Here is a 22,500-nt window from a genome sequence, read left to right on the forward strand (position 1 = left end):
TTTAGGACCGACCCTTGTCCTGCTTTTGTTTGTCTCGATGCCAGAAGAACTCGTCCTCACGTCCACCACAAAACCACAAAACCACAAAACCACAAAACCACAAAACCACAAAACCAGGACAAACATCTAATGAACCTGGACCAGGTTTGACTTTTTCAACACAAAATCTACAAAATCTATTTCATCTGGAAATGACTGAGACATTTGGTCAAAACTCATAAAATCAACAGGAGAACGTCCTGAGACTGAATCCCGAGAGAAACACACTTCAGATAAAACTAATAATATTAATAATAAAAATAATACAAATGATACAAATGATAGAAATAATATTTAATAATTATAAATAATACAATCCTTAATCCATTTAAACTCTCTCTAAATGAATGAATGTTTATTTGGACAGTAATGTAGAGAACAGAAGAAAACATAAATACATAGATAAAACACACACACACACACACACACACACACAAAACTTCTTTCCTATAACAATAAACAAATGTCACACAGATTTTACTTGTGTAAAAGGAGGAAGTAAATATTTATTTAATGCTGCCCCTTATCCTCTGTTAAATTATGAACATAAAACATGAAAACAGAACAAAAGTTTGTCCAAATATACAAATATACAAATACACACGTATTCAAAAGTGCAGTTTAACAAATTTCTTCAGCACAGTGTTTTGAAATAATCTCTTTTTTTAACTGCACTTTGTCCAAATGTACATGTGTTCCAAAGGTTTAGTTTTATTTTCATGTTGTTCCATAATTTTACTCCACAAACAGAAACACTAAAACACTTTAAAGTTTAAAAAAAACTCTTGAATTATAGTTTCCTTTTCACAAAAAACAAACAGTTGAATATTTTTTGGTGTTTTATTTTTAGTTTTATTCGTTCCACTTGCACAGTTTGGTTCAGTTTAAATAATTTAACGTGACAGTGGATTCGTTTGGTCGTGAAATTTAACATTGCAAATTGTTTTTATTGTTTCATGTTTTTATTATTATTTTCCCAAATTTCTGCACATTTTGTTTAAATCTGATAAAACATTAAAGTGTGTGTAGAGCTCTGAGACCCAAAACACACTTCACTTTGTTTAACACTTTTTATACTTTTTATATTTGATTATGTTTATTTTATTCTGTTTATTTTGGACTTGATCTTTTCCAGTTGATCTTTTCATCATTTATGACCAATTATGATCTAAACTTACATCTTGTATCTGTAACTCTGTAGTTTTCTTTTTTATAATTTCCAAATAACATTCTTGTTGTTTTATTCAGATTCAGAGATGATTTATTTGTGTCAAACAATATTTTTTGCCGCATCGTTTCAGACGTTATATCAGATAAAAACTGTTGTATGTTGTTGCATAACAAAATAACTGAGTGTCATTTGTGAATAAAAAACAATGAAACAATGAATTTAAACAATGAAAACACAAAACATATAAAATAAATATTTTAGGTCCGAACACAGACACTTGTGTTTTTTGTTTTGTACAATTTGAACAAAACAAAAAATGTTTTGTTTGAATTAAAACTTCTTCCTCACATCTTCTGCTCATTTATTACAAACTTAACATCTTTAATAATTATTACATTTATATTTTTATGATTAAATTCTTTATAATTCGTTTACGATCCCTGAACATTTCACATTTTATTTTAAAACCAGTGCAGAGATTCACCGCTCTGCACCATCCAACCTGAAACACACAAGTCCAGTTTAGACCAGACCAGGACCAGACCAGGACCAGACCAGGACCAGACCAGGACCAGGACCAGACCAGGACCAGGACCAGACCAGACCAGGACCAGGACCAGGACCAGACCAGGACCAGACAGGACCAGGACCAGGACCAGACCAGGACCAGACCAGGACAGACTAGGACAAGGACCCAAACCTGACAGACAGTTTTCTTTGCTTTGTTTTGCTTCACTTTAAAATATTGAGTAAAATAAACTCACGTTTCTTTCTTGGAGGTTTTCTCCACAGGTTCTTCTCTCATGTTCTTCTGTTTCTCCTTCTTCAATTTTTCCTTTTTCTGTATCTCCTGCACCAGACTGTGGTGGTTCATCTCGTTCAGACAGTGGAACAGGTTCAGACTTTTCTCCTCAGACAGACCTTCTTCATCCAGCTCCTGTTGAATGAACTTTACTGTCTCCTGATTGACCTGGTCACGTGCTTTTTGAGTCAGCAGACCCTGCAGCAGCCTCTGATTGGTCGGCAGAGACAGCCCCAGGAGGAAGCGCAGGAACAGGTCCAGGTGTCCATTTGGACTCTGTAAGGCCTGGTCCACAGCAGAGCGGTAGAACTCTGTTTCAAACTGTGTTCTCTCAGAGGAGTGTGGTGTCTCCAGCAGGTTCTCTCCAGAGCTGTAGAAGGTCTGATGGACGTGAAGAGCAGCCAGAAACTCCTGCACACTCAGATGGATGAAGCAGTAGACCTTGTCCTGGTACAGGCCTGGCTCCTCTCTAAAGACCTGTGTGAACACTCCGGAGTACACTGAGGCCGCTGCAGCGTCCAGCCCACACTCGCTCAGGTCACTCTCGTAGAAGATCAGGTTTCCTTTCTGCAGCTGCTCAAAGGCCACTTTTCCCAGAGACTTCACCATCTCCCTGGTCTCTGGAGTCCAGTGAAGGTCCTCCCCTGATCCTTGATCATACTTGATGTTCTTGACTTTGGCCTGCACCACCAGGAAGTGGACGTACATCTGTGTGAGAGTCCGGGGCAGCTCTGGTTCCTCTGTTTGTTCCAGAAGCTTCTGTAGAACTGTGGAGAGGATCCAGCAGAAGATCGGCAGGTGGCTCATGATGTGGAGGCTGCGGACGCTCTTGATGTGGGAGATGACGGCTGTGGCCTGGTGTTTGTCTGTGAACCTCTTCCTGAAGTACTGCTCCTTCTGCGGGTCGGCGAACCCTCTCACCTCTGTCACCATGGAGACGCACCATGCCGGGATCTGATTGGCCGCGGCGGGGCGCGTGGTTATCCAGAGGAGAGCGGAGGGAAGCAGGCTCCCCCTGATGAGGTTCACCAGCAGCACGTGCACTGAGGTGGACTCTGTGGGGTCGGTCAGGACCCGGGTTCGGCCGAAGTCCAGAGGAAGTCTGCACTCGTCCAGACCGTCAAAGATGAAGAGCACCTGGAGCTGTTGGAAGCTGCAGAGATGTTTGGATGGACTGAAGAAGTGGTGCAGCAGCTCCACCAGGCTGAACTGTGTGTCTCTGAGCACGTTCAGATCTCTGAAAGTGAAGGGGAACAGCAGGTGGAGGTCCTGGTGGGCCCGGCCTTCAGCCCAGTCCAGACTCAACTTCTGAGTCAGCACTGTTTTCCCCACGCCGGCCACGCCCTTCGTCAGCACTAATCTGATTGGCTGTGGTGAATGTGGGCGGGGTTTAAACATGTCCTGACATCGGACAGTCGTCTCATCGGCCGCTCTCCTGGACTGTGTCTCCATGTGTAGGACCTCATGTTCCTGGTGGTTCTGTCCAGAGTCTCCCACAGTGATGCAGAGCTCTATGAAGCCTTCATCAAACTCCATCTTCTCTGTGGTTCCTCTGATGTTCTCTGTGAGGAACTTAAACTTCTGTCTCCTGATGATCTCTGTGAGGACACAAACAGAACATGAGACTCATCAGTTTGTCTTTAAGCGTGGACATGGCACTGACACGTGGATCTGTGCGCTGAACCAGATCTTGGAGAAATAGAACTCCCAGGGTTCCACCGTATTCATGTGTCTCATGGACGCGTCTAAAGCCTCTGATCAGATGAACCACAGAAAACTCTTCAACAAATCATCAAACCCAAAAGGTTTTGTAGTGAAATGTGTGTAAAGTGTCTTTAGCTCCTGTGCTGCTGGAGTTTACCTTCAGGAGCTTCAACATTGTCCTGCAGCAGGTTCTCCAGAGCAGCAGGGTCTCCTCTTTCCTCAAGGGAACTGGAAATGAAGAAGAAAAGGTTTTGCTCAATAGTTTGATTGTGATTTTAAAGTGAGAACAGAACAAGACACTGTGGTCCCTCATGTGTCCAGTCGTGCTCCATGGAGATTGGACCATTATTTTGTAGATTCAGCTCAAATGTTTCACGCTTACCTTTGTTGTTCTTCTGCACCTCAATTTTGGGCCTGAAAAATAAAATCAAAGTTGGTTTGAACTTGTTTCTTTCTCTAATGTTTCTGTTGTGATTCTATAAATGAATTTTCTCCAGTCTGATCCCCACAACATTTGAAACGACCAAAGGAGCAAAATGAAACTCCCCAAAGGTTCAGAGGCTGAAAGCTGCAGGACCAATCTGAGTCAAACACTCCCCGAACCCAGAGGATCTTAAACTTTTTGAGGTTGAGGCCTGATTTTTCCAGCAGAGTGACCCAGGGCCCATTAAATATTAACACTGTAGTTCAGGAGTATTCAGCTAAAACTGGAGGAGGTCTGGTTATAGAAAATGTTCTCCAGCAGAAGTGTGGGATGTCAGAATGTCTGACCTGTGTTATGATTGTGATGCAGAAACAGTCTCATTTTATCAACGTCTGAATGTTTGAGTAATAAACTGGTGAATCAATGGAAATACAAGTTAAACACATTTTAAGAAAATGTGTTCACACTGAAACACAGTCGGCTGCATTAGACACAGAGCTGCAGTTTAAAATGAGAGAAAATAAATAAAATGGCTAAATTTTTCATCTTCAAACAAAGTGCTGCTTTTCAGAAAAAAAATAATAATAGCAGCTTGATTTTCCCTTTTTCTTTAGCTTTCACATCTTGACTTCAGTCTCAATACATTTTCCAACAGATTCTCAAACTCTCTTTCTTTTTTTGTAACTTTATTTTTATTTGCTTTTTAACAGAAAAGAAAAATGTTTTAAAAAAGAAAAGGTAACAACATAAAACAATAGAGAACATGAGGTATTGGGAGGAGGAGTATTACAAGTGCAAAGAAAAGTATGTGGTGACCAACATTAGAATTTCAGTGTCATAAAAGTTTATTCAAATTCCACAGCTCCTAAATGTAATCCACTTCCCCCAGAGCTTCTTCAGTTTTGAGACCTTCAATCTAATGTTATAAGTTAACTTTTCCATGAGGTGAATATTCTCTACAATGTTTATCCATTGTCGTTGATTCGGAGCAACCGGGTTAAGCCAAAGTTTTGTAATTGCCTTTCTAGCTGCCGTCAATAAAATCTTTGTCAGATAAACGTCCTCCTTTTGTACATAATCTGCCATGTCTCCCAAGTGCATAACAGTGCGTTCGCTGGGAATGTTGTATCCCAGGACTTTTTGAAGCAGTTTGTTGATTTCCAACCAGAAGACTTGGATCTTCGGGCAAGTCCAAAAGACGTGTGAGTGGTTTGTGTCCAAGTGACCACAGTTTCTCCAACAAGCCTGTTGGATTCCAAGATGTTTACTTTTAATATGGGTGTGATGAAGAATCTTATCAAGCATTTCCAATTAAATTCCCGCCACTGCTGTGAACTTGTACAAGTTTGGAGTGATTTACACATTTGGTACCAATGATCTTCTGTAATCAATATTCTTAACTCCTGTTCCCACTTTGTTTTCACATATAGTGAAGACACATTCAGATTCTCCATCAAACCATCATAAAGTTTTGACACAATCTTACTGTTTTTATTTTTATTATTTCAATAATTGGATTGACCTTGCCCAAAGACCTCTTCTTAATCTCTGTGTTGTAATAATCCCTTAATTGTAGGTTTCTGAAGAAGTCCTGATTGTTTAGATTAAATGAATTCTTCAACTCCTGCAAGCTCTATACCTCCTCATTTTTGATAATCAGGCAAAGAGCTGTTAAACCCCTGTCCATCCATTGTTTGAAAACAGAGTCATATAAAGTCCTTGTCTAGGGAATATCCATCTCAACATCCTCTGACTATTTTTTAGGTCTAATTGTTTCATTAGAGAGAACCACATTTCCAAAGAAAATATGGTTACCGGGTTAAGTTTAGTTTTAATTGTGTCAGGTATACTGTTCTCTCCTAGCAAAGTTTGGACAGCGTAGCCCTGTATGTTGGTCTCAATGTTCTTCCACCCTGCAGAGTATGAATTATCACACCAGAGAACTAGAGGGCGCACTTGTGCAGCTTGAAAGTACAGTTTTAAGTTTGGCAGAGCCATTCCGCTTCTATTTTTTGGCAGCTGCAAAGTGGAAAAACGTATTCTTGCTTTTTTCCCCCCCATATGAATCTCGATACCATTTTATCCCAAACTGCAAATTGCTGAGCATGAATTTCTATTGGGAGGGATTGAAATAAGTATAGTAACCTAGGGAGAGTATTCATTTTAATTACACTTATCCTGCTACTAAAATCCAGTGGGTAAGTTGACCATCTGCCCAAGTCGTTTCTGATAGTGTCAGTCAGGGGGTTATCATTTATTTTGGAGAGTGACTCGGGTCGTTTTTGGAATATTCACACCCAGATATTTTATAGATTTTGTTCTCCAATTAACATTAAATTCCTTTTGAATTTCCTCACTAGGTGAGTAATTGAGTTTGATCAGTTGAGTCTTATCGATGTTCAACTTGTATCCAGAACATTCATGGAATTTTCTTATTACTTCCAAAAGTTTTGGGAGAGAATTGTCCAGGTCTCTCATGTATAACATGACATCGTCAGCAAACAGGCTAATTTTGTGTTCATTTTCCTGAATGAATATACCTTTTATTCCATCATCTTGACGAACTGCCTGAACTAACGGCTCAATGTACAGAGCGAAGAGGGTGGGGGTTAGTGATTAAGTGATCTGACAGAGATCCATTTACTTTTATTCTAGCTGTAGGACCTTGATAAATTGTCTTAATGATTTTTATAGAGTTTTGATTAAACCCAAATCTTTCTAACGTCTGGTATAAGAATTCCCATCCCACCCTATCGAAGGCCTTTTCTGCGTCCAAACTTATGAGGGCCACGCTAAGATTACTGCTTTGTATTTTATGGAGTATGTGGAGTGTTCTCCTAATATTGTCTTGGGTTTGTCTACCCGGCATGAATCCACATTGATCCTCATCAATCAACTCTGTAATGAATAATTCTAAGGCAATAATTGAGGTATATAATTTGTAATCTATATTTAAAATTGAAATTGGCCTAAAACTGGAGCACTTGTCTCTGTCCTTCCCAGCCTCAGGTATTAAAGATACAATTGCATCATTCCAGGATGGGGGAACATGTCCCTCCTTTAATGTCCAGTTAAGAGATCTTAATAATATTGGGTTTAGTTTTTCACGAAATTTTCGGTACCACTCCACTGGAAACCCGTCCCCACCTGGAGTTTTGTTGGCCTTCAGTCTTCCAATGGCCTTATTCAATTCGTCCATTGTGATTTCTTTGGTTATCATTTTGTTTTGGATCTCCCCGATACTGGGCAGGTCTAGTGAATATAAGAAATCTCTGATCAACTGTTTATCTACTGTCCCTTCTTGTGAATTAAGCCTCTGATAATATTCTTGAAGAATTTTCCCTATGATTTCAGGTTTAGTTTCCACCGTCTGAGGTGTAGGATTCTCAATTCTATAAATTGTGGTGTCAGTCTGTTGTTTTCGCAGTTTTCGAGCAAGTAATTTTGCAGTAATTTTGCAGATTTAGGGCCAAGTTCATAATAATTTTGTTTGAGATATCTTGCCTTTTTCTCAACCTCATCATTCACTCACGGGTTGCCATGGTGACGAGCGTTCCAGCTGATCTAGTAGAGCTGCATCGTTGAATCCTCTGTGCTCCCGGGGCTCTTCAACAGTGAATCTTCTCCGCTGCAAATCATGGACTACTTCGGCTGGGCTGTGGTAGATCTGGGGGCCTGTGTCCCAGTGAATGTGCAGTTTGGTGAATGGCCATTGGAATCGAATGCCTTTTTGCTTCAGCGCGCTCTTCACATCTTTATAAGCCGCACTGTAATCATGGTCAAAGGGGAGGGGCTTATCTCCCAGGAAAATCTTCTTCTGCCAGGCGTTTCTCAGGACAGACTCTTTCATTTTGAAGTGTAGAAAGTTTACGATGATGGACCTGGGGGGAGCGTCGGCACTCGGCACGGGACCCAGAGAGCGATGAGCTCGTTGTATTTGCAGGTCCACGCTGTCATCAATGAGACGCTCAGATCGAATCAGCTTTTGAACAAAACTGATGACCGAACTTCCCTCGAGCCCCTCTCGGGCCCCGTATATGCGCATGTTGGTTCTCCTTGCCCTCGATAGGGAGTCCTCTAGCTTCTCTGTTAGCTTTTTCTGCTCCTCTATGGACTGTCTGAAAGCGCTGTAGGCCCAAGTTTCAAGCCCCTGTACTCGATTCTCAACTTTGTCCAGACGCTTTTCATGGTCCTGCACCGCTAGCTTGTTAGCCGTTAGCTGCTGGTTAGTTTCTTCTTTTAGTTTGTTGAGGTCTTCTTTCAACTCGCGTCTGAAATCATCTTTAAATGTGTTCAAGTCTGCTTTCAGCTCTGTGCGGACGTCCCTGATCTGTTTGCTGATATTTTTAATGCCCTCGTGAAGTGACTCTGTCTCGGTCGTCTCGCCATCTTCTTCATCTGTGTTAGCATGTGCCTCGTCTTGTTCCTCCGAGTTTGACTGTTCTTAAGGTTCATGCATCTTTTTTACCTTTTTCTTGGTCCCCCCGCACATGCTTTCAAAGATATTAGTAACCGTAGAACTTGAATTTAAGGGGGAAAACTGCTCTGCCCTGAGGAGCTTGGAATTAGTCAGCCATGTTGCTCCGCTGCCAACCGGAAGTCTCCTCAAACTCCCTTTTGTCTGTATCTGTGTTCAGAGCTGAGATCGTCTTGAACGCTCAGATTTGATCGGTTCAGCAGCGTCACGATCGCTTTGTTTGTTCCTTGGTCCATTAATACAGAGCTGTAAAGTTTAGAGTCTAAACTGAATGGGCCCTGTTCAACTCATTCAACTTATAAAATGAGCTGCATTTAGCCTAGTTTAAAAAATACTACAGTCGGACTAGATCCAAACCAGAGTCCTGACCCAGAGTCCTGACCCAGAGTCCTGACCCAGAGTCCTGACCCAGAGTCCTGACCCAGTGGGAGCAGTTCTGGTTCAGGTTCAGAGGAGCTGGAGTGGGGAGTGAACCAACCAAGAACAACATATAACGAACCAAACTGGATTCACGCTTCTGTTCAAATGATGCACCACCTCAGAAGCAGCTGGAGTCCTCGAGCACAGAGGACCAGAGCAGCCTGCCCGGACCTGTCCAGGTCCGTATGGGATGGTGTCTGGGTCCAGTTTGTGACCCCTGACCTACGCAGTACCATGGCCCTCGCAGCCCACTGATGCAAAACGGAAACTTTTTTGTGACCCTCTAGGTGGCCCAGTGGTAAAGAATCACTGCTCCAAACAACAGTTTAATATGATTTAAATGTTTCACACCAGAGTGAATATGTAACCCGCATTTGAGAGACTTTTATTGTTGCGGGTCAATTCTGCTTCACCCCGATCTCCCCCACTTCCTTTAAGTTGCGGGGTCACCGTGTCACTTCCTCCTCCTCCTCTCCGCTGTGGCTGGTCTGGCGTCGGCAAACAATTTCAATAAACTTTTAAACCACGAATCCTATAACATCCATAATTAGGTGAGTGTTTTGCCACATTATTAGAATGCTGCCGATTTAATAATCACGTTCAAGAATTTCGCTAAGCTACTTAAAGGTTGTATGGAGGATTTTTTGTTTTTTTTGTTTCAAATTGTCAGTGATAGATTATAGATGCAGTCGCCTTGTAATTATGATGACCAAAAAAAAAGAGAATAAAAGTTCATCAACTCTGGACGTGGTGGGGCTAAACATTTGCCAATAGATAACGACACTGCCTCGTTATCTGTGAGCTGACAGGCTGTCAATCAAACTCCCTACGTTTCTAGTGTAACTGACTTGCCTGCGCCGCCGGTACGTGGTTTACGTACGACTGTCACACAGTCCACAGACGCAAGACGCACAGACGCTGTTTACTCCACCAACACAACAGTTCTTAGCGGCTTTTTTTGACCTATATCTTCTCGCAGTTCGCACAAAGTTTGTTGCGATGGCGACAAGAATCCAGGAGCAGTTCACCGCAAAAGAAAGTCCGTTTTTGAGGTCGCTGAAAGAAGAAGACAAGGGGAAAAGCAGCGAAGCCAAACTAAGGTGATTCTTGTAGATTCATTCCAGCGATGGCGCGACTGAAGCAGACGAAGAGTCTAAAGACTGAACCACTGGTCCACAAATTACTCCTGGACAGGAAACTTCTGCTTATTATGAAAACCTACTTTATTTCCAAGAGCGAGACAAACGTTTTTCAGGACACGAATGTGATATCCTATGTCTGAAAACGTCATTTTCAAGGCAAAGAAAGAGTCCGCTTGCTGCTGCGTGTTGTAGTAGTAGCTAGTTCATTCGCACAGAATCTCTGCGCCCCCCTCTGCCCGTTCCGCTCTTCTCCCTGCTCCTCACGGAATCTCCATGCACCGCTCCCCTCTCCTCTCCTCTCCTCCTCTCCTCTCTCTCTCTCCTCTCTCTCCTCTCTCCCTCTCCTCTCCTCTCTCTCTCCTCCTCTCCTCTCTCCCTCCCTCTCCTCTCTCTCTCACTCCCTGCTCCGTTCTTCTCCCTGCTTCTCACTTCTCGTCCGCGCACGAAATATCCGCGCACCCCTCCCCCGCTCCTCACTTCTCCGTCTTGTCTAACCAACACTGTAGTTAGTTGTTTACAAGTCATGTGCAGCGGCTGTAAACAAACCTGTTTGTGGCGTAAGGAGGAGGAGGGAGGAGGTGTTTCTACGTAGGAGCTGTGGGGGAGGGGAGGTGGTTTCACGCAGGAGCAACATTTGAAAAAGGACAAACAGTCGCTGGATTTCTCCTTCCTTGGAAAATCCTCTATACAACCTTTAATTCTGTAAAAATCGCTAATGCCACGTCTCCGATTCTCAGAGCCTCCATATAGATTTATACACACCTGGCCGTGTGGAGAGGAGATCGCAACACAAAATCCAAAGGTACAAGATTTTCCTTTTGTACTAATCAGAAGCCCGAAGTGAAGCTAAAAGATTGGTTAATGTGGTCGCTAACTTTATTTTTCGTGACTTTGATTCATTTGTGCAGTTTTAGCACAGTTTCTAGTATTTGTTAAAACTCCGGTGGAGTTCGTCTATTGAACTGAGCGTAGCTACGCACTTTACTTTGAAACAATGATATTGCGCAATATAGAGTTTATCGGCCTCTGCTTGGGCATGTGTGGTAATTCTTTGATTTAAGTGCACTTAATTATGATCAACTTACTGAATTTATTTTATTTATTAACTTAATAATGATTAACTTACTTAATTGTGATAAACTTAGTGAATTGAATCTAAATTGTAATTGTTATTGTTAAAATGTTAACCCTTATGAACTTCTTGGGTCATTAGTCAATGACTACATTTAATTTATTTATTATTAATGTGTATTCTGATTAATGATTAATTAATTAACTGATATCTTCAATGTACTGATTAATTGAACATGAACTGTTCACTTGTTAATACTTATTATATGCTTGTATGTTTATGTATACATTTAATTTATTTTTTGGTTAGTGAAGATCTATTAATGTATTATTTAAATGATATTCATTTGTGTTTTTTTGGCCTGAACTCCAGCTTCGCAGAAACTCTCAACTCAACTAGGAAATGAATGATGGCGAGTTTCCCCAAAAACCTGAACTTAGATTAACTTCAGTCAGAATAAAATATAACTGGACTGTTTTTATTTTTTTATTTTGTTTTTGTTATTTTTGTGTTCTGTCAAAAAATGTATTTTCAATATACTTCATCTAACTTCATATTCATGTCTGATGCCGCTTCATTCACACTTGGGCTCCTAAAAGAACATTCTTCTGATGTAGTAACATGAGTGTTAAACAGCTCTACTCCAGAGTGAATACATGAGTGTTAAACAGCTCTACTCCAGAGTGAATACATGAGTGTTAAACAGCTCTACTCCAGAGTGAATACATGAGTGTTAAACAGCTCTACTCGAGTGAATACTGAGTGTTAAACTACTCCAGAGTGAATACATGAGTGTTAAACAGCTCTACTCCAGAGTGAATACATGAGTGTTAAACAGCTCTACTCCAGAGTGAATACATGAGTGTTAAACAGCTGAGTACTCCTCCAGAGTGAATACATGAGTGTTAAACAGCTCTACTCCAGAGAGTGAATACTACTCCAGAGTGAATACATGAGTGTTAAACAGCTCTACTCCAGAGTGAATACATGAGTGTTAAACAGCTCTACTCCAGAGTGAATACATGAGTGTTAAACAACTCCAGAGTGAATCTAGAGTGAATACATGAGTGTTAGCTGTTAAACAGCTCTACTCCAGAGTGAATACATGAGTGTTAAACTGCTCTACTCCAGAGTGAATACATGAGTGTTAAACAGCTCTACTCCAGAGTGAATACATGAGTGTTAAACAGCTCTACTCCAGAGTGAATACATGAGTGTTAAACAGCTCTACTCCAGAGTGAATACATGAGTGTTAAACAGCTCTACTCCAGAGTGAATACATGAGTGTTAAACAGCTCTACTCCAGAGTGAATACATGAGTGTTAAACAGCTCTACTCCAGAGTGAATACATGAGTGTTTAAACAGCTGAGTGAATACAAGTACAGCTCTACTCCAGAGTGAATACATGAGTGTTAAACAGTCTACTCCAGAGTGAATACATGAGTGTTAAACATGAATACATGAGTGTTAACAGCTCTACTCCAGAGTGAATACATGAGTGTTAAAACTGAACCACGAGTGAATACTGTCGACGTGAATACCACGAGTGAAAACCACACAGACTCGACGGACCACACAATACATGAGTGACACACACAGAGTCCGTTCAATCAGCTGAGTGCAGGGGCCCCAGGGCCCTCTGCTGTGGGACACCAACACATGTGGAGATGAGACAGGGTCTACTGCAGGGGTCCACCTGTCACTGCACCTGTCACTCACTGTCACTGCACTGTCACTGTCACTGCACTCACCTGTCACTGCACTGTCACTGTGTCAGACTCACCTGTCTCCTTTGTGCATCGCAGTTGTGTGCTGGAGATGTAGTTTTGTTGCTGCATGTGGACTTCACACAGGTACTCGCTAGAGCCCGACCGATATATCGGCTGGCCGATATTATCGGTCAATATGGACACCTGGAGACATATCGGCCGATATGCTTGCTGATATGGGCCGATATTTCACGTGGGCATGTTACACCTCGTTATAAAGCTTAGACTCTCTACATTCTGTTCATTTAATCCAATTTACAGACAGATAAATGTCCTAATATGTGGCTCTACTACGTCAGTTATTTATCTGCGGTGTAATTTGTCTGTGTTCGTACTGTCCCTGAACACACCACCAGAGTCACGTCACTTCACTCACGTGTGTTTGTTTACACTCGCAGCCGTGCGCAACACTGAGATTATTTTCTTTTTACGGACAATCGGTTTGAGTCTGGATTAAAAGGACATTTATTAGTTCAGACTTGTGATGTGGGAGGAGCCTGTGTGAGCGGTGAGTGTTGGAAATACATCGACTTTGAAGCTAGTTTATGTTTTGTTAGCGATTAGCTGCTGTAGCTCCTGCACATAAACAGGCTGTTTTCTATTGGTCTATTGTAAAGTGTTTACATTGGCCGTATATTTGTTACTGGACCAGTATTGATATGTAAATGAGCTGTGAATAGACGTGTGAATGATCCACATTTATGCACATAATTAATTACCGCGGTGCTCACGTTTTTACGGCTAAAGGCTAATAGTGGTAGTTTATTTACTAGCTAGGAGTTATGGGTCGGTCGCGATCGAAGCGGCTCTTAGATTCGGCTCTTTGAAGCGAACAACAGGGAGCATGTTTCTTATTGGGAGCCGTGTTTTCTCTTTTTCTCACTTTTTCTCTTCAAGCTGCTTGTCGACCCGTAGTTTGACAGCAGCAGCGGATCAGTATGAGCTCAGCCCCGTCCAATCTGCAGGGAAGGACACAGGTCTCCATGACGACACAGGACACTGACCGCCGCTCTGAGGAGACAAGGAGACAAAGTTAAGGGACAAGGAAATGAGTGAGGGAACAAGGACACACTTCTTGGGCATCAGTTTGTCCTAAAGCTGCGTTCAGACGGCGGCGTCACGGCGTCCACTTTACAAAGTCTATGTGGACGGTAAGAATCTAGTGTGGACGCGTCTTTAACGTTTAGATGTCGCTCTGGAAGCACTTCCAGGGCATCAGTGTCAGAAGTTGAAAAGGCTGAACTTTTGTTGTCTAATGCTTGCGGAGAGCAGATATACAAACAAAAATACACACTACAACCTCCGATCTCCTCCACTGAAGTGTTTATGTCATAAAAACACTAAAGTTTTTCTTTTAACCGGGAAATCAAGACTCTCTCCGACCGCAGCGACGCCCTGGACACAGGTCATGCATTTCTCTCCCGTTGTTTCTCGTCGTCTAAGTCGTGCGTCACGTCTGAACTCAAATACAAAGGCTCCGTCTGGAGGCGTCCAGCGTGTTTTTTGTGGCGGCGTCTGAACGCAGCTTAAGGGCAGCGCGGTGCTGGTAAAATGCCCTGTTCTCTGGTGTCAGTTGGACACAGGAAACAGGTGGACTTCATCTTCAGGACTTGGTGTGAGGAGTTTGTGCCTCCAGCAGAAGTGGGAGAACACATTTAAAAGCTGACTATACAGGAGGCGGCCCGCAGGGGGCAGTAGAGAGTTCACAGACCTGGCTCCTGTCCTCCTGCAGAGGTCCACAGCCAGACCAGCAGCCCCACCCTCCACAGCCCCACCCTCCACAGCTCCATCTGAAACACACACATTTGGATCAGAGTCAGACCAGAGTCCAGAGGAAACACTTCCAAAGGCCCCACTCTTCTGCTCACACACACACATTTGTGTTTTTAAAACTAACATTTGTCACATTGATTGAAGCACAAACAAAAACACAACACAACAAAACAACACAACACAACATGAGCTCCATCAAACAGGAACTAAATCAAACTAAAGAGATTTGGTCCAATTTGTGTTTGTAACAGATAAATTACTGTTAACCTGCACCTGTCAGGACCTGTCAGCTGCACCTGTCACTCACCTCTGAACGTCTCCAAAAGTCTCCAAACGATTTCAGAAAATATTCCAAACCCAAGACACAGACGCTTTTCTGCACCTGAACACGAGGAGCTGAAACAGAGAGAAGAGACACACTGCAGCTCAAACTTTGACTTGAATATTCTTTTATTAAGATTCAGCTTCACAACACTCACATGAATGACTGGGAAACAATAAAAAGAAATAAAGTCATAAAAAACAAATCATATGATGATGATGTGGAAAAAAATATTTATCTCTTGATGATAAATATTTATGCATTAATAATAATAATAAAAAGAACATTTAACAACGACTTGGACAAGAAATTCTCCTTTTTCCGTCCCGGTCGGGACAAGTGTGAGTCCATGTGCACAGGTTGAGGTGAGAGTTCAGTGTCCCTCGTTTATCGTGGGTTTATGTTCTAAAAATAACCTGCGATAGTTGAAATCCACGAAGTATCAACTTTATATTTTACAATTATTCTATCTGTTTTAAGTCTGTAAAACCTCAGCACAAACTTTATACACTTTTCTCCGACAGGATCGACAGGTGCAACACTTTTTACTTCCTTCTTAAAACTTGTTGCTGCTGTCGTCCTTTTGTTATTTTCCTCCTTCTTTATGTAACAAACTGAAGATTCATTTATTCTGTAATGAAGCCGACAGCAGCAGAGTCCAGTACAGGACCACACCTGCCAGTACAGGACCGCACCTGCTGCCAGGACAGGACCGCACCTGCCAGGACCGCACCTGCCAGGACAGGACCGCACCGCCAGCCAGGACAGGACCGCACCCGCCAGGACAGGACCGCACAGGACCCGCCTGCCCGTTAACACAGAGATAATATCAAACTTTTGCACTGCCCACACCACAGACTGAACCAGGACTAAACCAGGACTAAACCAGGACTAAACCAGACTAAACCAGGACTGAAACAGGACTGAAACAGGACTCAGTGTGGGGTCGGGTCGGAGGTGACGCAGGAGAAAGGAGCGGCTCAGCTCTGCTCCTCACGGAGGTAAACGCGGCAATTGCCCGATCGCGATTTGTGGACAAACTGCTCGGCGTTTTCTCTCTTAAGTCCAAGATTAGTCCTGGTTTAGACCTGGTTTAGTCCTGGTTTAGTCCTGACCCACCCGTGTGTAATTACTACCCTCCTGTAATACACAATACACGTTCATACGCTGTAAAAAAAAATAAAAAATCTGCGAAAAAACTCCACGAATCTGTGGTGAGAGCGACTGAATGTGCAGCTGACAACTCCTGCTCCACTGTGTGTCTTGTGTTGTAAATGCTGGGGACTACAGTTTGTTTCTCGTGGCTGCAGGACGACACGCTGTAGCCAGGTTCCAGCACATGTAATAAATATTTGAAGTCGACCTCTTCTACAGTGGAGTACGGGCGCAGAGCGGATGCAAAATAAATCTCAACTGCTTCGCTCATTTTTTTGCTCTTACCAATCAGAGTTTTCAGATGTAAATGTGTAAATGCGTCCTGAAGGAACTCTCACGCCACACAACAGTTCCACGTTTGTTTCAGTATCTCAGGATCTTTTTTAATCAAACTTTATTTTGTACCGTGTTTTCTACGTGAAAATGCTCGTACCGAACCATAACCCCTGTACCGTGACGGTTCAATATGAACACACATACTGTGCCACGCCTGTTCATAACCCTCTTTCATCACTACGGCGACTGCAGACTGAACCACATTTCATCTGCAACTTTGGACATAAAAAGGTGTGTCTCATCTCAGATAAAAGTGACATAAAACATTTATGAGGTCAGAGTCCAGACCAGGAAAAGTTCAGTTCAGTTCAGAGACACGGAGGCAGAAGAATCTGTGTGAACCACCATTTCAACTGGACCAAAGAAACTCTGGTTGGGGAATTTCTCCTGCGGTACAGTACAGCGGCTCAACAGTGCGGTACGTGGTGATACCACAGACCTACGCCGCTCCTTCCACCTGCGCTCACCCCACAGTCTACACGGGCGCAACGTCGAGCTCGTCCCAACAGTGAGTCCTGGTTTAGTCCTGGTTCAGTCCTGGTTTAGTCCTGGTTTAGTCCTGGTTTCCTGGTTTAGTCCTGGTTCAGTCCTGGTTTAGTCCTGGTTCAGTCCTGGTAGTCCTGGTTTAGTCCTGGTCTCAGTCCTGGTTTAGTCCTGGTTTAGTCCTGGTCCTTTTAGTCCTGGTTTAGTCCTGGTTCAGTCCTGGTTTAGTCCTGGTTCAGTCCTGGTTTCAGTCCTGGTTTAGTCCTGGTTTAGTCAGTCCTGGTTCAGTCCCTGGTTTAGTCCTGGTTTAGTCCTGGTTCAGTCCTGGTTCAGTCCTGGTTTAGTCAGTCCTGGTTCTGGTTAGTCCTGGTTAGTCCTGGTTTAGTCCTGGTTTAAGTCCTGGTTTAGTCCTGGTTTAGTCCTGGTTTAGTCTGGTTTCTGGTTCAGTCCTGGTTCAGTCCTGGTTTAGTCCTGGTCAGTCCTGGTTCCTGGTCCTGGTTTCAGTCTGGTTAGTCCTGGTCAGTCCTGGTTCAGTAGTCCTGTGTTCGTGTTCCTGAGAGTCCTGGAGTCTGGTTTAGTCCTGGTTAGTCCTGGTTTAGTCCTGGTCAAGTCCTCCTGGTTTCATTTTCAGTTTTGTGTGATTCCTGGTTAATTGTTGAAGTCGTAACTTTTTTAGTCCTGGTTCAGATTCTGATGGACGCTTCAGTGAGAAGATTTGAATCTGTGTGTGATTTATCACGGCACGGAGGGTAACAGGTGGAATGTTAACAGGTCCGGCAGGTGCGGGTTTGACTTTATATAATCACGGGTTAACGGGCGGCGGTGCGGGTGCTGACTCGCGGGTGTGGGCGGGTGCAGGACTCTGGGTCGGGTCACGTTGGTCACGTGTGGTGTTCGGTGACACAACATGAACCACAGTGATTCAGTTTTGCTGTTATCACAACAGCCCCAATTAAAAAGACTTTATAAAGTCATATTGTAGAGTCTATGGAGTGTAAAGAGACTTCTGTTACAAACAGCACAGAAAGTGAACGGAGAAGAGCAGTGGGGGATGGACCAGACTGTGGAATATAAAACAGGAAATGGCAGCTCAGATTCAACTCATAAACTTAATACAAGATGAAGAAAAAAGAACAAATCAAATCAACCTTCATGACTCCAGCAGGTATGAAATGTGTGTGTGTTTAATCTGTTCTAAAAGGCTCCAGAGAAGAACAGAAATAATATTATTATTAATTAATAAATAAGAGAAAGAGGCTGGAGGTCCTGAAGGTTTATCGTCGGCTTTTGTGTTTGTCTGTGGTTTATGTTTCTGTCCTTCTTCTTTAAATGGTCTGAAAATGTGGTGAGGTGTCTGACATTTTGTGTCTTTGTGGTTTTATTTGTAGAGACAAAATGGCTTCCAGGCTGGAGGAGGACCTGACCTGTCCCATCTGCACTGAGCTCTTCAGAGATCCTGTGCTTCTGTCCTGCAGCCACAGCTTCTGTAAAGTCTGTGTGGAGAACTGGTGGAGGAACAAACCCATAAAGACCTGTCCAGTTTGTAAGAAAGAGTCTTCAAAGGATCCTCCCCTGAACCTGGTCCTGAAGAACCTGGTGCAGACGTATAAAGAGCAGAGAGAGCAGACCTCTTCAGAGCCTCTGTGCAGCCTTCACTCAGAGAAGCTCCGGCTCTTCTGTCTGGACCATCAGCAGCTGGTGTGTCTGGTCTGCAGAGACTCCAGGACTCACAAAGATCACAGGTTCAGTCCCATCGAGGAGGCGGCCGAGGACCAGAGAAAACATCTGAGGACGTCCATCAAACCTCTGCAGGACAAACTGCAGGTACAGACTCTTCACCTCAGTAACTGTGGTTAAGTGAAGTTCTTTTGTTCTAAATTCAGATCAAACCAAACACACAGACACAGGGAGAACATGCAAACTCCACTCTGAAACGCTCCGTCGGGAATCAGTCCCAGGACCCTCTTGTTAAGTGGAGGGAGCACTAACCGCTCAGCCACTGTTTGACCATGTGGAGCCTCTGCAGACCTCCCTCTCCCCAGACACCTGGTTGTGTTCTCACAGCCTTTAGAACCCTGTGGCCCTCAGCTCACACAGACCACTGTCACACTTAGACTGCTGCACCAGAGGCTGGGCTCTGCTCACTCACTTCACTTCACATTTTCTTTGAGTCTGAACTTTGATTTACAATCATCAAACTGTGTTCACTCACTTCCATCACACTAATGTGTCAGGGCCCCACACACCAGAGGGCTGCTCTCTCTGATTCACTCTGACTCTTTGTGCAGGTTCTGACCCAGAGGAAAAAGCAGTTTGAAGACGCTGCAGCTCATATCACAGCCCAGGCTCGACAGACAGAGGCACAGATCCGAGACCAGTTTAACAAACTNATGACTCCAGCAGGTATGAAATGTGTGTGTGTTTAATCTGTTCTAAAAGGCTCCAGAGAAGAACAGAAATAATATTATTATTAATAATAATAAGAGAAAGAGGCTGGAGGTCCTGAAGGTTTATCGTCGGCTTTTGTGTTTGTCTGTGGTTTATGTTTCTGTCCTTCTTCTTTAAATGGTCTGAAAATGTGGTGAGGTGTCTGACATTTTGTGTCTTTGTGGTTTTATTTGTAGAGACAAAATGGCTTCCAGGCTGGAGGAGGACCTGACCTGTCCCATCTGCACTGAGCTCTTCAGAGATCCTGTGCTTCTGTCCTGCAGCCACAGCTTCTGTAAAGTCTGTGTGGAGAACTGGTGGAGGAACAAACCATAAAGACCTGTCCAGTTTGTAAGAAAGAGTCTTCAAAGGATCCTCCCCTGAACCTGGTCCTGAAGAACCTGGTGCAGACGTATAAAGAGCAGAGAGAGCAGACCTCTTCAGAGCCTCTGTGCAGCCTTCACTCAGAGAAGCTCCGGCTCTTCTGTCTGGACCATCAGCAGCTGGTGTGTCTGGTCTGCAGAGACTCCAGGACTCACAAAGATCACAGGTTCAGTCCCATCGAGGAGGCGGCCGAGGACCAGAGAAAACATCTGAGGACGTCCATCAAACCTCTGCAGGACAAACTGCAGGTACAGACTCTTCACCTCAGTAACTGTGGTTAAGTGAAGTTCTTTTGTTCTAAATTCAGATCAAACCAAACACACAGACACAGGGAGAACATGCAAACTCCACTCTGAAACGCTCCGTCCGGGAATCAGTCCCAGGACCCTCTTGTTAAGTGGAGGGAGCACTAACCGCTCAGCCACTGTTTGACCATGTGGAGCCTCTGCAGACCTCCCTCTCCCCAGACACCTGGTTGTGTTCTCACAGCCTTTAGAACCCTGTGGCCCTCAGCTCACACAGACCACTGTCACACTTAGACTGCTGCACCAGAGGCTGGGCTCTGCTCACTCACTTCACTTCACATTTTCTTTGAGTCTGAACTTTGATTTACAATCATCAAACTGTGTTCACTCACTTCCATCACACTAATGTGTCAGGGCCCCACACACCAGAGGGCTGCTCTCTCTGATTCACTCTGACTCTTTGTGCAGGTTCTGACCCAGAGGAAAAAGCAGTTTGAAGACGCTGCAGCTCATATCACAGCCCAGGCTCGACAGACAGAGGCACAGATCCGAGACCAGTTTAACAAACTGCACCAGTTTCTGTCGGAGGAAGAAGAGACCAGGATGAAGGCTCTGAGGGAGGAGGAGGAGCAGAAGACTCAGAGCATGAAGGACAAGATGGACACAGTGAGCAGAGACATGGAGACTGTGTCCAAAACCATCAGAGAGACAGAGGAGCAGCTGAGGGCCACAGACACCTCCCTCCTGCTACAGTACAAGTCTACAGTAGAGAGAGTGCAGCGCCGCCCCCTGGTGGAGGAGCAGAAGATGGAACATGGAGCTTTGATAGACCAGGTCAAACATGTGGGCAACCTGAGCTTCAACATCTGGAGGAACATGGAGAGACTGGTGAGGTTCTACCCTGTCATTCTGGATCCAAACACAGCAGGGACTGGACTCATCCTGTCTGAAGATCTGAGCTCAGTGAGGAGCGGAGAGACACAGAGTCTTCCACAGAATCCAGAGAGATGTAGAGGGTGCAGTGTATTTGGATCTGAAGTGTTTAGATCAGGGACTCACAGCTGGGACGTGGAGGTCGGGGATAATAAATTATGGTTTGTAGGTGTGAAGAGATTTGTTCAGAGAGCGAAGAAAAAGGAGAGTGGAGATTGGTTTATATGGTTCTTTAATGATGAATACAAAGTCTGTTCTCCAGACACAGATAAACTTGTGTCTGTGAGGCGTCTGCAGAGACTCAGAGTGAAGCTGGACTTGGACAGAGGAACACTGACCTTTAGTGACCCCGACACAAACACTGACCTGCACACGATCACAGACACTTTCACTGATGAGATACGTCCATATTTAAACACAACCCAACAACGTCCCCCTGAAGATTTTACCAAAGAACATAAGTGTAAAAGTGTAAATGAAACTGAAGTGTTTAAATCTGAAGGTCCAAATGTAACAAAGAGTTTGGATGGATGTCATACATTACACACAGATTTTAGTGTCAAGATCAGAGCTGTTCTAAAAATATCTGATCTGTTGTCCATGATTCTTTTGAACCCTTCCTCCACACTTTGTTTCTTTTATACATTTTGGAATTTTGACCAAATAATAAAAATAAACTAAATAACTAAAAAAAACTAAATAAACTAAATAAAAAATAAAAAAAAAATAAAAAAAAAATAAAAACAAAATAAATACAAAAATTAAAAAATAACTAAAAAAAAAAAAAAAAAATAAATAATAAAAAAATAATAATAAAAAAAAATAAAAAAACTAAATAAATAAATAAAAAATAATAATAAAATAAATAACTACAAAAAACTAAAAAAAAAACTAAAAACTAAAAAAATAAATAAATAAAAATAACTAAAAAATAAAATAAAATAAATAAAATAAATAACTAAATAAACTAAAAAATAAAAAAAAACAAATAAAATAAATAACTAAAAAAAAAACTAAAAAACTAAATAAAAAAAAATAAATAAAAAAAAAAAAAAAATAAAATAACAAATAAAATAAATAAAAAATAAATAAATAAATACAATAAAAATAAACTAAATACATAACAAAAAAATAAAATAATAAATAACTACTAAAAAATAAACTAAATAAATAAATAATAATAATAAATAATACTAACAAAAAAAAAAAAAAATAAACTAAATAAATAAATTTTTCTTTTAAACTAAACTAAATACTTATTTTCAATCTGTTCACGTCTTCTCCTTTAAAAAATCCATTTGAGTCATTTGTACAAAGACATAATCCACAGGTAGATGTCCTCCCCCAAATCAGTCTCTGACGCCTTTTTCATTTAGTTTCCTTTATTAGGTTTGATCTACTGTCATTTATTTGATGTTTCC

General features: G+C 42.6%; 1 long non-coding RNA gene and 1 pseudogene across 1 annotated transcript; one reads left to right on the top strand and one right to left on the bottom strand.

The window, feature by feature from the left end:
• Positions 1–13,968: 13,968 nt before the first annotated feature.
• LOC129408600 (uncharacterized) lies at positions 13,969–15,169 on the bottom strand. The gene is made up of 3 exons (XR_008632030.1): positions 15,102–15,169; positions 14,733–14,811; positions 13,969–14,032 (listed from the first exon to the last, which is right to left on the bottom strand). It is a non-coding gene; the product is annotated as an uncharacterized LOC129408600 (long non-coding RNA).
• A 2,982-nt stretch (positions 15,170–18,151) lies between these two features.
• Positions 18,152–21,693, top strand: LOC129408596 (nuclear factor 7, ovary-like; annotated as a pseudogene).
• The last annotated feature ends 807 nt before the right edge of the window (positions 21,694–22,500 follow it).

This window comes from Boleophthalmus pectinirostris, unplaced genomic scaffold (genome assembly GCF_026225935.1).
Source record: "Boleophthalmus pectinirostris isolate CB_2022bp ecotype Guang Dong unplaced genomic scaffold, ASM2622593v1 HiC_scaffold_17, whole genome shotgun sequence".
NCBI classification, from domain to species: Eukaryota; Metazoa; Chordata; class Actinopteri; order Gobiiformes; family Gobiidae; genus Boleophthalmus; species Boleophthalmus pectinirostris.